Below are 9,817 nucleotides of genomic sequence, written 5' to 3'. Positions count from 1 at the left end.
TTTGTTTTCCACTTCTTGTCCATCAGGGGTAAATATGTGACATGAGATCAAAACTTGTATAGCAGTTCCGTAGGCTGCTGTATGAACTTCCAATTAGCTAAGTATTGGCTGTTATTAGTATTGTTGCAATTATCATAGAGATATCTCTGCTCTGGAGACCTCATCTATAGATAGCTGAAGCAGAAGTGTCCCAGAAACCCCAGGCAGGTGGCTGGTTTCCAAAGTCAGTTTGGATCAGACCCTACTGAAGCTAAATTCCTACAGAATTAATTTACTTTGTATATATGAACTCTCACCTCAAAGCTTTCCTGATACTGCATTTCCTGAGAAAGGTGTTTCCAAAATGTATTTGAAAGATACAAGTAAGGAACATGACAACAGCTTGTGGAAAACAACATCATTCTTATGTATCTCTTGCCTGTGGGATATATTTCTGTAATACCTGAGAAGCTTTTGATCACTTTTTGTTGTCCTCCACTTTTGGAAAGGGGGAAGCTCACTATTTTGTGTACTATTAAATAAATCAAATGTGCTTTCAATATCTGTTTTTCCTTATTAAAAGTGAAACTTTTGTAAATAACTGGAATGTGGAGGTACAGCAAGCCATGCAAAAAGTAACTATGGATGGTCACCCCAGACACCCTTTTCCTCCTGTCAGTGTCCCACACCTTTTGCACAGGCACATAGTGAAATATGTATCTGGGTCCACATACTACCTGTGCTATCACTATCCCCAATGGCTTTAGACGTGCACTGATAAACATTCTTATGGCATTAAGCTTTTTGACTACTGATTCTTGGCAGCAGACCCATGGGCTCATGGGTAGCAGAGAATGTGAATCTGGGTTTGAGCAGTGGCCCTTCGCTGTCTGGGGAATAGCCCTCACTGCTCTTGACCTCAGCTGTGCCTTGTCAAGCAGTGGATGCTACAAGAGTGCCTCCCAGCTACCAGTGGGTGGGCAATGACTAATTGGGACATCTCCCTTTTTCCAGGACCAGCCTCTCCTCACCAGTGACAAACCCACTGTGCTGGGGCTGCTGCCCCAGGCGTTCCCTGCCTCTCCGGCTGGGAGCAGCTGGGCTTTGCCAAACCCCAGATTCATGCGGTTTGGCACCCTCTGTTCATCGGGAGCAGGAGCTCCATCCAACACGTACTGCTGCATACAAGTAAAGCAACAGCCGCAACAAGGACTGGGCCAGAAGCTGGCCCACAAGCTCCTCTTTAAGCTTCAGGAGGTGGGTTAGTAGCCGCAGGGACAGGGTGACGGGAATGCTGTGTGCTGGGAGAAATAATGAGCCAAGTATTTGCCTGAAAAGGAAGGGAGGCAGCGGGAGTTTTACAAGCTGCAAGGGAGGTAAGGAAGAGGCCAATAGAACAAATATGTATTTTAAATACTTGTTTCTCCCCAGATATGTCCCCTCCCCCTTCCCCTGTTTGTAGCCCTGATTTTCAAGGCTGGAATGATAACCCCTCTGCCTGCTATTAAGAAGACAGTGCACAGGGTTTTTTTCAGCCCTCAGCATGACCCAGAGGCAAGCGTGCATGGGAACACAGAGGGAGAGGGCTGGGGGGGCACAGACAGCCGCCTGAATTGTCCTTCTGAGCCACTTTTGCCAACATGTGGTGCAACATCTTATTTTTCTTGTCATTGCTGCCATCCATTACAAGGAGTCCATTTATGTTCATTAAACATCTTCTGTGCAGCCTAAAGATGCAAGGAAGGGTAACATCGAGTGGGGGTTGGTCCCCAGGGATTTAGCCACAACATGGCCCCAGCAGCTTCCAAGGGATCCTGCAGCCTTTCTGGGAACCATAAACCCTCCCAAGTGCCCATGCAGCTGAGGCTGGGGTGGGAAGGGCTGGCACCAAGGGAAGGAGGGAAGGGTGAGAAGTGAGCTGCAGCACTCACACCCCAAGAAAATTGGGGCTTTCTCAGCAACAGAAAGAGCCAGCTTCTGCCTCCACCCCAGCCCAGCGAGGCTACGGGAAGCACAGCCAGCTTTTTTCCTGTAAACAAGCTGCTGTTCCCAAAGCTGTGGCAATAAGACAAGCCACGGAAACACAAGTGAGCCCAAGATTGGGACAGGTGCCACTGTTGGTGATGAGCTGAAAAGCTTCACTTCTTCCCATCCTTCCCCAGTGCCCTCCTTCTCCCATGTTCTCACCCCCTTTGCCCTCCACTTTAGCTGTCCTCCTTTCTTTTTCCTTCCCACCTACCTCCTTCCCAGTTCTCAGAAAAACAGAGACCTTTGCAGCCGCAAATTTATGGTAAAATCACGGGCATTGTCCACCTTTTGCAACTGTCACAGACTGCCCCTGGCCAACGTTCAAGACCTCTGTGATGTGATAGCTAAACCCGAATTGGCCTTTTCCTAGTACCTCTCCATTTTTGGGAACAGGGCGGAGGGTTATGTGGCTGTATATATTTCATCCCAGGCTGAAACTTGGCAGTTAAATTATTTTCTGAGGAATAATTTTAAAAGGAGCTAACATAGCATTACACAGGACCAAGCAAACCCTCCTGCCCATCCACCCCCTCTCCAGCTTCTCCCCACTTTAGTCTGACAATGAACTTGGGCACTGGAGGAAAGGAAGGGTCATGCCAAAGTCATAACCATGGTAATGATCCACCTAGTCCCATATCCTGCTCCTAACTAGGTAGCAACAAGTGGTTTGGGACTACTAGTCACTGTCAGCTCCTAAAATTTCTCATAGGCCATCACATCTTCTTACCTCACTCCCAGCTGAAAACCAGGTGATATAGCCTTTGACACTAGCTGTGGCCCACAGTTTAGGCATTTCTGGTTTAAAGGACAGGTTAATTGCCAATTCCTGTGATAGCTGGTGTTTTCTGTAAAACCTCAGCTCCCGGACTCCTTACAGTTACCACATAATCTGCATTTTCTTTTCTTTATAGATTGGGCATGTATACAGATATCAGGATTTTTGACAAAAGCCTGATGATGTGAACAAATATGATTCAAATATCAAAGTGCAAGCAAATGTGTCTTCAATAGGCTAATTTCAAAAACTGTGTTTCTTTTTCTGTCAAATCTTGTGATTTTTGCTGTTCTGCCTCATGACAATTAATAATTTATTACTTGGCAACATTAGAAAGATGATGAGCTGACAGGAATACTGGTGAAATCCCCAAAAGAAAGAAATTAAGCCCTTGCCTCCCACCAAAACACAAATTCATGATACTTGGTAACATTACCTCCTGTAAATGTGCAATGTTGGACAACCTGTTTGAAAGCAGGTAATCTCAGGGTGTAGAAAAGGTAAAATAGGCTCAGTCTCTTGGCTCCTTGCAAAGCAGGTGGATTTTTTTGTAGGTTAAAATTCACTGATTATTGAATTTTAACCTTGTTGTGTACATACATGGCTGGTAAAGAACAGCCAGGTCCTCCTCTCTAGCTTAGAAACTAGAACATAGGTGAGATATAAACACAAGAAAAGTAAAAAATACTACATAGGATTATTTGTATTTGTTCTATTGATTACATCTCATATATTTTATTAATCTAAATCCTGCTCTTGGATGCCAGTGGCTAGCAATTTCTGAATGATTCTTTCCCTACCTGGACTAGGTAGGCCTTCAAGGTGATGAAGAAGTATATACCATCTCCAGAGGCCCTAGGTCCATACTTCCCTTCTCTGGCCTCTGTGCTTCCTATTTTCTGTTGCTGAGGAGAATTAAGAAGGGCTCTGTCACCATGGCAATGCAGAGTTGTACCTGCTTTGGAAAACCTATAAGCACCTACAACTAAACCTGTCCAAGTCAAAACCTGCCATGATATCCTCAGTTCTCTCCCCTTGATGACAGGTATTGGGTGTGAAAGACATTTCAATATGACTAGGGTAGAAAAAATCTGATCAGAGCATGGCCAAAAGGCCCTCCTTAAGGCAAACCCAGCAGTGGTCAGCAAGGAGCAACCAAAGCACACCCTGTCTCAGAACAGTCCAAGAAACCTAACCCTTAGGTGTGGATGGATCACTGCAAAGTACAGTTATTTTAAGATCAGGCCTGAAACCATCAGAGGTGCAAAGCATAACCTTGAAAAATGAGGTCAGTGGGAAAATCCAAAGGTGCAGAACCAGCTTGTTGTTAGTGGCTGATGACACCCAAGAGGGTGCAAAACTTGCCCTGAGAGCTATGGATCATCAGTCCTGGAAAGGAAAACAGTGGGGAAAGAGAAGCAGAAGCACTTGGAAGCCTTCAGAAAATACCCTAAGTAAGGTAAAAGATGGTGAGAGGGCCACTTCTTGCTCTACTTGAGGGAAGATTATAGCCAAGCTGTGTTTCTCCCCCATCCTAACCCATCCCTTCTACTCTTGCTTCAGAAGAACCTCTAGAGAAAGCTATTTCCTTCTTTCCTATCTTATCACCTGGCATGGATTCGGGGCTTTCTCTCAACCTTGACTGACCTTTGTTTGAGAGGATGCCTCTTATCCAGTGCCTTGGAGGTCCTCCAGGTAGCTCTGCGTTGCTTTTCAGCAGGGATTACACACGATGCCACAGTTTGATCCGGCACCTGCACTGAACCCAGTAAATTGTGAGTGACCCTTAATGTGTTTTATTCCAATGAGGAAACTGGGGCTTACTGTCACAGAGGATTTCAGGGCTCTCACTGGATGAGGATCTTAGCCTCTTACCATGTGTGTCTGCAAGGCTACATTTACTTCATACTCACCTAGAAAGGGAGGCTGCTGTAATGCCTGTCCCTGTGGAATTTTTTCTATATTAATGCTGAAGTTTTTATGTCTTTTTTTTTTTTTTGTACCCCTAAGAGGCGATAACACTTTGCAGGAAGGATGACAATTTGGTTGGTTGGTTTGTTTGTTTTCATTTTGAATGCCACAGTCCACTACTGGAAATTTGGAATGGTAAAATATCCCTCCCTGTACTCATGCACTATGAATCCAAAACCAAAACTCATGACTGGGCAAGCTCCAGATGTGATATGGGCTTCTGAGACTGAAAATAAACAGCCAGAGCATTGGCTGGAAGAAGCAGCCCACCCTCCTGCCTTGCATCCATGAGTTGCTAAGCCAGATGGGGATGGCTTAATGCATAGAAGATGCTGAGTCTCAAAACCAGTGCTGTCAAGGTGAGATGTTGAGGGCAAGGGACAAAATATGTTTGTGTGCCACCTTTTTAAGTATTTGGAATTCCTTTCATATCTGTGTTGCTTTCTGCCATAGGACACAGTCGATCCCCTTTGCAGGATACTCTACAGCTAACTAGCACTTAATGAAAATTATTAGCAATTCTGGAGCAGCTTACTATAAACTAATCTCACAAACATATAATTCAAACTCATCCCAACAGCACCTCTGAAAAGCACTGGACAGTAACCTCCATCACTCTTTCTGCATCTCTGAAATGCAATCAAGAGCATCATGAGAGCTGTAATGTACAGGCCATGAGAAAACATGTGTCTGGATCATTATAGTTAAAATCCTGAGTAAGAACTGAAAGATTTGGCCTTCGAAAGGCATACTGGCTCTGGTTTGGAATAGCTTCATCTCTAAATAAGATTTGCCCATGTCTGGCAGTATGTAGAAATATAGTGTTCTGACTCAGGAGGCAGGCAAAATAGCAGGAAATTACTCTGTTTGAAAATTAGACAGTAAATTTAGATATAGTTGTTCTGATCCTGGCATGATTTGTTATGAGTAAATCTATGTATTTTTGGCAGAGATCATGAAACTGAAATAAAAAGAAAAAGGAGAGGGAGAGAGGAGTAGAAACAGAGTTTTATAGAGGAAACTAAACAGAGAGGTGCCAGTTTGTGTTAACTATATTATCGATTTCAAGTCACTGGTACTCTGGCCTATTGACAGCTGCCTTCTGATATATTCAGTACAACCAGGTGGAAGAGGCTTGGCACAGAGACTCTAGAGACCTGAATCTTCCTTTTGCATCTGGCTCAGACTTGCCACTGTATCGCCAGCTGTCCCTGAACTTGGCACTTCTCCTACCTTTTCTCTGTTTAAAGGGCAATATTTGGGGCAATTTGGGGAAGGGGCCAAAGCTACCTCCAAGACCAGAAAGCTGCATGCCCAGAACAGTTTATGCCTCTGCTGCTGAAGCTCAGAGAAGCAATGTCTGGTGCAAGTACAGAAGTGCAAAGGCTTGGAGCATGGAGTAAAAGCCACTGGGACATGGAAAAGGGCTCAGGAGCCTAGACGGCAGGGTAGCAGGCCTAGGCTTCATGTGTGCATGGGCAACCAGGTGTTAAGCATGTGTAACTAAGTGCCTAATGCCCTAACTAGCAACAGGCAAATCCCAGTACCAACGGAATATGGGGATCCAGACTAAATATTGCCAAGCATGTAACACAGCACTGCTCTGCTCACTTTGCTGCCATTGCTAAAGCCCGCTCGTCAGCTGACCAGTTATATCTTAGCAGGAAACAACACTGTGGCAGGCCAGCATGGTGTGGGTATGTTATGACAGCTGGAGAGGAACTTCCTGAGGCAGCTACTCTATTTGGTTGGACATAGCTGGACAGGCTGAGATGAGGGAATCCCCATTTATAGTTTCTGCATCCCCAGGCTGAATCCCACAACAGGAAAGTGAGAGACCACTTAAGAAAGTGTCCCAGATCTGGGAGGGGACTTAGCAGTGTAAATGTTTCCAAAGGTCAGATTCCAGAAATCTGGTTAAAGTGAAGTCCTGGAAAAATATCCAGATCTGCTGATATGCATCATGAAAAGGTGGCTTGTGTCACCCAGAAGGGTGGGGAAGGCAAAGGATGAGCCCAAAACATGATTCACTTGGCACTATCCTCATTTCCGCTGTTGAAGCCTCACTAAAACCTGTGCAGCAGGCAGGGTTGTATGCCTACCTCTGGTCCTCTGCCATGCATGCCCTTCAGGAGCAGTACAGTTCCTGGCCTGCTGCAATGCAACCTGCAGTGGAAGACGATGGAGCTGCCCTGATTCACAGCAAGGAAAGCTCTAGCCCAGCAACTACTAAAAAGTGCAATTCAGAGACCAGTTTCTAAGAAATGGTTTGCAAAGAAAAGAAACAGCAAAATTGCTGGGAGAATCTAGCCAGGCTGAATACTATCTCCTCCCCTTGTATTTAATGAAAATACTAGGGTTAGACTGTGCAAACAGAACATTTCTAGCAGCCATGTGCAGATAAATCCTTGCTTTTCTGTTCTCTCTGTCTACCAATGTAATCCCACGTAGCTCTTTGGCTCTGTAGAAAAAGCCTGAAAATCCAAATTAGACCCATACAAAGTGACCGGCTCATACTTAGATTGCCTTTAGACATTTATGCCTGTGCAATGTAAATAGTACCAAATGAGCAATAATACTTGTAACACAAGCATTTGTGAGGCAATGGCCAAGAATTACAGCAGTGGAAAGAGCTTCACAATCCTATTGTAGAAAGAAGCAAAACATTTTACCCTCTCAGAGAGCCTGTCTTTTCCTCATTGACGGTCATGTCATACCCATCTTAATTATACCCAGAAATACTAGAGGAAAATAGGGAAATAACATAGCATCAGAGCTGAGGTCAACATCTGGATGGACTTAGGCTTCATAAAGGAATTCACTGACTCATTGGCACATATGAGGACTGTCATCTCCTCTGCAGCATTTAGTCTTTAATCGTGAGAGCCCATTGGAGTAAAGCTTGGCTTTCATGAATATTAATGGAGTAATAATGCTATGAAAAGTGAAAAAAACAAGGCAATAAACTGAGTAGTTCGAAAAAACACCAGTATCACTCCCTTCCTACATACATACACACATACATACACACACAATGAGGGACTAGCCAAAAGGCTGACACTGAAAACTAACCAAGTCACCTGCTGGGTGTTTGAACAGGAATGGGATAGGAGTCCCATCTGTGCTTTGACCCTACTGACCTTCAGGGGCTGCACCAGTGGTGCAAAAGGTTTGTGGAATGACTGAGGTGTCCCTGTGACCTCAGCGGGGTGTAACATGGACTCTCCCAGCAGGATATCCGCACCAGCATGTCCCCACTGCTCTGGGGCAGCGGTGCCCGATCTGGGGAGAGTGAAGGAAGAGGAAATAGAGCAAGAGATGATGGGCGGGGCTTTCCTGTTGCAATTGTTTGGAAGAACATGGGCCATAGTGTCACTTCTGGACAAAATGTGCCTTGAATGAATTTCTACGGACACAATGCCTTCCCTCACACACAGCACACCCCTCTATTGCCTCATCAGAGAATCCCCACAGGCAACTGAGAGCAACAGGTTGCACACCTGTGCCAAGGCATGCTGCTTAATGTGGCATAGTCACTAACCTGGGCCACATCCTTGCCTTGCCACTTGTCGGAGACTTTTGTCTGCATATGGAGCCTCGCTGGCCAAGGGTGCAGAGAAAGAGCTCAGAGCTGATGCACTGTCTCATGCATCTGGGCCCGCAGTCCTGCTCTCCTGCAGATTATGAATGAACTTCTGAACATCTTGAGGTTGATGGATCACAGGTCATGGCAGGAAGTGATAAGGAACTTATTTGCTCATGACTACTCAGCCGCCATTCTCTGTTATTTAAATGAGTGTTTTATTAGTTCACTCCTTGTGATAAGGAGGATTTGGAAATATCTGCTTTGATTGTCCTATTGCAGTGACCTCATGATTCACAAGGCCCCAGATTGTATACCACAGGGAGCTAAGGAATTTCTAGTGGTGGTTCCTGTGAAGTGGGGAGGACAACAGCTGCTCAGGTATCCCCTGCTCCATGTGGGAAAAGCCTGAGTAGAGGAAGAAATTTAGATTCTGACTTGGTTTTGTGTCATCAGTTCCACCATCCCCTTCTGGTGCCCTACCTCCCCCAATCATGGTTTCAATTTACCCAGAAGGCAAAACTCTAGCTTGCTCTATTCTATCTAGTCTGGTCCAATCTATCACTAGCCTGCTCAAATCTTATGTTGTTTCATGTCCCTGAGAGCCATTCTCTAGGCAGTGAAGGATGGCCTTTCCTGGATAAGGACAATTAAAGTAGCAACCAAACTTAGACATTTATACTATGCACAATAATCAGCTGGGCAACAGATTAACAGCTAAACATTTCCAGCAACTTAGGAGGCAGTTTTGTTCTCAGACTAAAGTTGAATGAACCGCTACCCTGAGACAAGCCTTAACCATTTGCTTCCTCTGTTTTTATAAATCCTCCCAGTCCTGGACAACCCAGAATATCTTTATGCACACCACCGAGAAGGTCTCTGAGATCACATTATAGGGATACTGCAAAAAAACAAGGAACAAAATGCATCCAGCCCTCTTTATTGCAAATCAGTTGTCCTATCAGGCTGCTCTTATACCAGGGTCTTCCCAGAAAGCAGAGTTGTTCGTCATGCAGTTTTTATAGAAGCTTGTTTCTACACTGCAATCTATGTCACAGAAGGCAGTCAGGACCTCAGTACAACACTCACCTCCTGTAATGCTACTTCTTGCCCCCCATAGAAGAGAAGGTAGGAAAGCAAGGATGGCAAACACTCTCCTTAGTCAGAAAGCTGCTAAGGGCATTAATGGCAGGAGTTAATTGTTCTGTCTGCTCATGACACCTGTTAATTTGATAGGTTTTCATTTCATTTTACATCATGCTCCCAAGTACCTTTGGAACTAAAAATTTAGTAGGACATAGGGGAAGGTGACACTATGGTTTTATGTTTGCCTAAATATGATAATCTAATAGTTTAACTGGGTAATCGAGGTTGCCTCTTTAGGCAACAGACACACATGCAATTTTAGAAAATGATCCATTTGATCTATCTTTGTATACACTAGATACTTGTCTACAAGTCCAGTCAAGTACTTATCAAGC

This window comes from Phalacrocorax aristotelis, chromosome 5 (genome assembly GCF_949628215.1).
Source record: "Phalacrocorax aristotelis chromosome 5, bGulAri2.1, whole genome shotgun sequence".
Taxonomy (NCBI): domain Eukaryota; kingdom Metazoa; phylum Chordata; class Aves; order Suliformes; family Phalacrocoracidae; genus Phalacrocorax; species Phalacrocorax aristotelis.
The sequence above is the reverse complement of the archived record's forward strand: the minus strand, read 5'-3'. Positions refer to the sequence as shown.